Source organism: Tachypleus tridentatus, chromosome 1, assembly GCF_004210375.1.
Source record: "Tachypleus tridentatus isolate NWPU-2018 chromosome 1, ASM421037v1, whole genome shotgun sequence".
Lineage (NCBI taxonomy): Eukaryota > Metazoa > Arthropoda > Merostomata > Xiphosura > Limulidae > Tachypleus > Tachypleus tridentatus.
Genome location: NC_134825.1, coordinates 76,436,131 through 76,444,577, shown reverse-complemented (window position 1 = coordinate 76,444,577; position 8,447 = coordinate 76,436,131).

The following is an 8,447-nucleotide window of genomic DNA, read 5'->3' as shown; positions in this document are numbered from 1 at the left end:
ATGCATCTTTTCTAATATTTTCATAAGTTTTATGTATATATGAAACACTGTTCAAATATTCGTATAACTTTCAATAATTCAGCCAACTTTTTGGTTGCTGTTTTATCTTCCCTGTTTCTATATAGCTTTAATAATATGCATATCTAGAAGTTATGCAGGCCAAGCCAATGTTACGAATATTATTGCATGCTCGGAATTATTGTCTTGCTGAAAGATTTCTCCTTGACAAACATATCCTGTTATTGAGAATTTATAAGAACCTTCTTGCATCTGTCAGCAGTCAGAGTGCCATGTGTTTTGTGTGTATTTCCAATACTGTTCACTGAGATGCATTTCACACATGTATCATTACTTCAGCATGATCATGATATCATTCAACGAACCAACTTTGACTGTTGCCAAACAGTTTTAATTTAGATTGTAAAAGACACCTGCCTCCAGGTTTTCTTATCCCTTTGTTCGAAGTGTAATGCCCATTATAATCTTTCACTTTGGTTATCTTCCTAAACAGCAGCAAATACAATGAGACCATTTCATGTACATAAGTATCACACTCACTTACAGCTAGGTTATTGGCTCGATCTTCACTGGATTGTCATGTGCCATTACAGCTAGGTTATTGGCTAGATCTTTACTGGATTGTCATGTGCCATTTAAAGAGCCTATCGCAGGTTACTTAACATCATTTTTGTGGAATTTGGATTTTTTACCCATCTCCTTTTTAATATCAATTGTTTTAGTTTTATGAACTATTATCAATAGTTTTCATACATCGTCTACTGAAACACGACATCTTGCCCTAATCTATTACAAGAAGTAGGCTTTATTAGCCAAACTTTGATTTTTACACGTTTTTGATGTGGTGTTTTTGCCTTGAAAGAAGAGAGTAGATTCACAGCACTGCTGCCTCGTTCAAGTGTTCTTTATAGGCGTTACACTGCTGATGCACTGCATGTTTGGTTGTAGGCCAGCCAAATATAGCGAAGCCATCAAAACGTGAGTGTACGTGCTATTCCAACGGGAGGTAATCGTATAATATTTGTATTTTACACCCGATTTCTTCACTTTTTCCATAATTATAACAATATGTATGTTTAAAAAGGCTAATGAGTTTGTTCACTATTCACACAACAAAACTTTATGTGGTTTGGTAGATATATTTTAGAGTATACTTCTCAGATTAATAGACGTCTCTCAGGGAAATTTAGTATGCTACATAACACAGAATACATTACTTAATTTAGCGTGCATGTATCGGCGAATTTGTTTGAGCTTTGTGGTTATATCCACAAGGAATTTGATCAGTTTAGCAGGTATATTGTAGAGGGTGTTACTGTGCTTGGGAATAAATTCCATTTTTCTTGGAATCATCCCAATGAGATTTTCCCAGATTCAAGTGTTTATGCAATAAAATTTTCTCAATTTTGTGAACACATTCTAGAGATTTTATTGAGGTTGTTGGCTATATCCCAATAAACGTTACAACTCTTAATGGGTATATCCTAGAGACCTCTTTTTCTTTTCCAATTCTAGCTGATATACTGAAATAACTTGAGCTTAGTAGATGTATTCCAGTAGAAATTATCCAGACTGATGGATATATGTATTTCAGAGGATTTTACAGAGCTCATTGGTATATATTTTTTACATATTTTATTAATTATAGTGAACATATTCTAAAAGACTCTGTTTTGTTGAAATATCTCAAAGGATTTATCTCAACTTGATGGTTATATTACAAAGTACTTTAGCCATTTTAATGGAATATATTCCGTAAAATATGTAATAAAAACCTTTATATAGCTTGGAGAACTTTAAAAATCTGCACATATAGACTGGTGATTTGGAAATAAATTATTATATCTTTTTATATTGTCTCAAGAAAGTCAAACAGAAAAGTTGTCTCGACATGGAGAAAGTTAAATAGAAGCTTTGTCTCGACCTGGTGGAAACCAAACAGAAGTGTTGTTTTGGCTTGATGGAAGCTTAACAGAAACGTTGTCTCGACTTAATGAAAGCCTAAAAGAGGTGTTATCTTAGCTTGTTAAAAGCCTAAAAGAAGTGTTATTTCGGTTTGTTGGAAGTTTAACATAACTTATCTTCATTTGGTAGAAGTTCATTACAGTTTTCTTTAGTAGAGTACTATTAATTTACTTGCGTTACCACAAAAAATATTTGAAAAAGGTAATAGTTTTTCAACTTTCACAACACCTCATTCGCACATGGGCTTTATACTTAAGTCAGATACCTCTTAGGTTCAGGTATATATACTCGTCCCTGATTTTGAACTACAAATCAAAGCTAGGCATAAGCACTCTGCAGCAATTATTGCTAAATTACTCTGTTTGGCTTTCAATCTAATCACAGGATTGACTGTCACTTTTATTACTCACTTATAACTGGAAGTGTGAAGCTTGTTCAGAATAATCTGTGGCGAACCTTGGATTTTTTTATCGACAGGTCATCACACTAACCAACAGCCCACAACAAGCCAGAAAGAAGGTAGTGAGGTATGACAATGATAAAACATGGATTGTATTACTCCTCTTAGTTTGGCTATTTTTAAGTACATAATATTTCCATATGGTAAAAAAAAATACCAGTCCATTGAAAATGTTTGTTTAAAATGTTACTAAACTATTCCTTAACTCGATACGGTTTTATTAAATAATAAATATTTACGGTCTTGGTTTATGTGAAAAGTTTCACGTCGTGAAACAAATAGTTTAGAAACTATTTGATGTAACTTTGCGATAATATCTCAAGAAAAAAATGTCTGTTTCCTTTGACCGTACTAAATCTTTCACCATAGCTCTTTCTGTAAAACCAACGGGCTTTACTCGAGTGATGTTAGTACTGAACGTTCCTCTAAAAATACCACACAACTATCGCCCACAGCCTGCCGTTTCTGATGTTGGCTTTTCTAATTGGCTGGAAGACTGACTTATCGACGGAACTACACTGATGTTAAGGTAGACAGTAATTAGACTTCGAAAAATAACGCAATTTTCTAGGAAAGAAAAACTACACAAGTAAGATTTTTTTTTTCCACTGACAATTGTGGAAACTCATCTACAGTGGAAACATGTTCAGATGTTCTAAAAAGGACATTTCAAATTTAGTCTTTATTTTGTAAAGTAAAGCAAACATTGTAATATATCTAAGAAAACACAATACAAACTTAAATCTTTGACACAATGACGACATATAGACAACACTATTATATAATTATCGATATAATTTTAATTATTTGATATAAAAACAAAGTAATGAAATGTCTGAAACGCACCCATAAAGTAATACACAGTAATTTTGACAGAAAGGCAAAATTGTTTTTTTTTTTCGCTAATTTCGCTACATTAGGGCTATCTGGGATGTGTGTTTTCTTATAGCAAAGCCACATTGGGCTATCTGGGATGTGTGTTTTCTTATAGCAAAGCCACATTGGGCTATCTGCTGAGCCCACCGAGGCGAATCGAACCCCTGATTTTAGCGTTACAAATCCGTAGACTTACCGCTGTACTAGCGGGGGACACTAACTGGGACAGACGTCTCTAATTTATCAGTGTAAGACTAGACGGAAGGCAACTAGTCATCACCACCCACTGCCAACTCTTGGGCTACTCTTTTAGCAATGATTAGTAGGATTAACCGTAACATTATAGTACCCCCACGGTTGAAAGGGCGAGATGGGAATTTAATCCCACGATCCTCAGATTGCGAGTTGAGCGCCCTAACCACATGGCCATGCCGGGCTGTAAAAAGCAAGCTAAGTTTGCAAAACATAATTTGTTCAGAAAGTTCACACTTAATATTACAAAACGAACGGAAAAAGATATGCAAAAATAATAAAAACTTCCTATTTATAGGTAAGAAGACAACCATGTAACAAATGAGGTAGTATCATTGGTAGATAAGACAGCCACAATGTCGTATAATGAATAAACTTATGTCATGGATTTGTTAGATGACAAGACTGTAATGATTAAAGTGATAACGTTCATGTGTAAGATTACAAAGAAATTGTAATAAATTAAAGTTTTAATACCTATACCAGCTGTCTTTAGAATACATTTTAACTCCAAATGAGTATCTTGTCAACATGGAAAGTGATATCACAGTTGTATAAATTAGCAAGAAGGCTGTGTAATGAACAAAGTGGTATGATGTTAGATTAGAAAGTGTCTTCGTTTAAGCCTTATAAAATCAAGTTATCGTTGTATTTTTTAGAAATATAATACAAGAAACATAAACTATCGTTTTCAGCATTTATTAAAATAAATTTGCTAGAACTGAATTCACATCACATATCTGTGAAGTTGCTGTTATAATGTAGGAAAAACTAATTAAAATTAATTACATTTACCATGTCGTACGATAAACATGATAATTTAATTAATTGTAGGGTAATACAGAGTGTCAGATAATTACTTTAAACTCGGTCTACTAGTTCCTGATTGTAAAGCAACTTCTCTGGTTTAATTTTGACCAGATCATATAAAACCACTATATTCTAATTACACAAAGCTGTTTATACTGAACTATCTTGAGACTTTGTTAACTCAGACGATCCGCCTTCTGCATGTACATTGGAGTTAAATGTATTAGCCAATGAAACTTTATCGTCCACAGTCCATACTTTTAAAACAGTGGCGTGTGAGATTTATGAGCTTGGACAAATGAAAGAGCGTTCTAGACCAGTTTAATAACATTAAGCACGCCATCAAAATACCTTTTGATCGTATGTGCACTGGATTAACTAGTTGTATAACTCTAAGCTACTATTAGTTACATGACTCTCGAAAACTTTGTTTCCACTATAGCAGAAACAAGTGAAGTCTGATGGCAACTAGCTAACACATGAACCATCATTACCTATCGCTGTTAAGCTGAATGGAAATACTCATTATACGTGTGCCTACGCGAATGCAAATAGATCTTATACAATTAGACATCGGCTACAAAAACATGTGAAACTAATAATTTACAAAAATTAACCCACTAAAAAAATTATTACGCTTAAGAAAAAATAAGACAAATAAAGACGTTTAACTAAAGGCTAAAACTAGTTGACGAACTATGAAGCAGACCAAAGAGGAATATCATATTGCAAGTGATAATATGACCGATTAATATTTTTTTTCAAAACATTCAGTTAATACTTATAAAATTGTGTTTTTAATTACATTTATTTCGTATAAAGAGAGAAGTAACGTCTTAATTATTGTTTAAGAGTAACAGTCTCTGAACGTTTGTCATTGAGGCAAAGTTCATATTTTTCCAAAATGTGTTAAAATTGTATTATATTGGCTTGCTATTATTAATTTGATGTCATCCCTAACAAACATTTTATCTTGCTTACGACTGTTATTGAATGCACTATTTATTATAGATAAGTAAAAGAAACATCTTATATAAAAGAAAATCAAAGATATTACCAGAATTAAATGATGTTTTGTATTTTACAGTAAATGAACTGTATCTCAGAAAAATAAACAAATTAAGGTTATAGTGAAACGTGTGAAAAAATACTGCGTAAGTCATTCGTGGAAGCTGGTTTCATTTTCGGTTTAGTAGAATTTCAGATAGAAATACAAACAAACGATTAGTTTTTTTTCTTAGAGTTGAAGTTGTAATCATTATTTAGAACTGTTCAATGTACATTTGAATGCAGTTCAGTAAGCATTAAAAGCTTTCCCAATAGACTTTGTGGATTGCTTCATTACACAAACCCTTTCCCGTGGCATACAGCGAATCGGGAAACGCATCCTTTTACATAACATGAACAAAAGTAAAGCAGCTGACCTGTACGTCCTCTTGCGTCAATAATGTCAAGAAGGTTATCTTTCTTAGGAAACATTTATAGGAATGTGAGATGTCGTTCTTATGGAATACTTAGTTCCACGCGGTTCTACTGAGCCCATAATTTAGATTACACTGGTACACGTGAAAACATATTTATAATATTTTGTTATCTGTCTATGCACTAACCCAACTGGCTTTTTCTTTCTCATTTGCACTTGAAGCGAGGAAGTGAGGGCGATTTACTATATATACATTGTACCACCTGGCTGACAACAGCCGAACAGTCTCGGATCAGTGTGGATTCGTGAGAGAAAAAAATAGAAAGTCAACGGAAGAAAAACTAACAGCTTATGGAGATACAAGTACTTCTAAATATGGAAATGAAACTCTAAAAGGATCCATTTAACTTTTAATTGTAATCACTATACGAATATGTGTACTTTGAAAAGAATATTATTCCTCGATGTATAAATATGAACATACTTGGAGTTTCTTCCATAAGATGCTTAGTGTTTGTGATAAGACATAGAAATATCAAATCTTGGAAGAAACACGGTTTTAAAGAAAAATGAGATTTTAAAAACAGATTTAGTAAATCAAATCTCTAATTTATTGACGATCAGGAACTACAGTTCTTTCACGTAGGTAAAACAAAGCTACATAATATTTAGAAAGCTGTTTTCTTTCGGTTTTTTTTTCATCCGTTCTGAGACCTCCTACGACCGATCGTTGGGGCACCTTAAATGCTAAAGCACCATTGTCGATTCTCAGAAAGATTTTAACTGGTGGCCCTAACCTTCTCTTCAGATAGTCCTCCTTAATATATCAGTGGAAGACCAGACGGAGGACAGCTAATCAACACCATCCTCCACCAACTTTTGGGCAACTCTTTTACCAAGAAATAACCAGACTGATTGAAAGGATGAACATGTTCTGCGCCGATTTTCTATCCGCATGAACAGTCTTCAATATGAGACTTTTAACAACATTAAAAACTTAACTCTGTAGCAAATGAACTCAATTAAAGAGAAATCATGGGAAAACAAGTACTGACTAGAAACTACTCAGACATGTTTGCAGTTAGCAGACTTATAATAAATTCTGATTAGATTCATTAAGCTTTATACGAGACCTAAAATATACAGCACTGTTATATTAGCTGTTATTTTATTCCCGGCTAAAGAGACTAACAAGGCTTGACTAATTAACAATTCTATATCAATCAATTTTTCCCTTATTTTCATTGTTTCAATATTAAACCCGTCGTAACTAATCTGTCTCAATATTATAACGAAGTTAACTAACAATTAATCACGCATGCAACTTCCAGTCTAGTATGTAAAACATGAAATATTCATTAAAACACATCCTTCATCGCTGCATAACATACGACACCCAAGAGACGTTCTCGTAAGCCAATGTCTAATGAGCGACGACAAGTATGTGAAAAAAACAATTATTAAGCACATGAACTAAAAATATGATTAATTAATATATATATTTATTATAACCATCTCCGAGTACTCGCTCTACTCTTTCTCTCTTATATGTATATATGGAAGTGTATTCTATATTTTGAATGGACAATTCTCACACTTCAAAACAAGTTTAAGTCTTTTTCGATATAAACATAACCTACCGAAGCAGCACCTACCGGTATTAAAATACATCAAAATGTTTTTATTTACATTTTATAAGTTTTCCTCATAAACAAAAGAATCTTCATTTTTTAAAATTTTGTTTAGGGAGAACTCGTTATTGTTACGGTGACTTTTTTCTACAGTTTTATTAAACCATGGACAAACACGTTAATGGCGTTTTTAATGTCTTTTTCTAAGCGCTAAATACCATTCTACTCTGCAGGAACTTAGAAGACAAGCTGTAAAACTGCCACCAGTGGCTTAATAATCCGTCAAAGAAATTACAAGCTACACAATTTTCCAAAGTTTTCTTCGCCAAACATACATAAAAAAAAAAACATTAATAGACTAGGTCCATAGCCTCGTGCGGTGTTTATTGCCAAAGTGGCCTAACCAATAAAATCGAGATAGCCCTCGTCTCGTACAAGAAATTCTTTAAGAAAATATCAATAATCAACGCATGTTTATCTAAGATTTGAAGCATTTATGTACCGAATAAACGGTAGTTTCAGTTTTAAAATAAATACAAATAAATTTAAAATATGCCCAAGACTACTTTCACAGTTTTAAACTACACTGAATAATTACTAAATGTTACAGTTCGAACTACGTTCACCAATGAATTATCTCGAGTTCAGTTATTAATAATCTTCAAAAGTTTTTTTTAAACTAAGTTAAACAACAGTTACTTTCAGAAGAATTTAATCATCTTCAACAACTAAACATTGGGAGAGAGAAATTAGGTAAGCGAAGATGGGGCGACACATGAAGATCGTTGTAGTATTTTCAGTTAACACCAGTGAAGAAATATAAATACAATGTTAGAAGTTTAGTAAATTAAGAGACAACAAAACAAACAAACAACAACTTATCTTAGATTTTTTTATTCGTGTGAGTTTTATCACGTAAACACATAATGTAAAGTTAGATACTGCAACGCCAGAAACAAATAGTCCGTGTTTATTTTTGCAAGTAAAACTACAAGAGGGGAATGCAACCAAA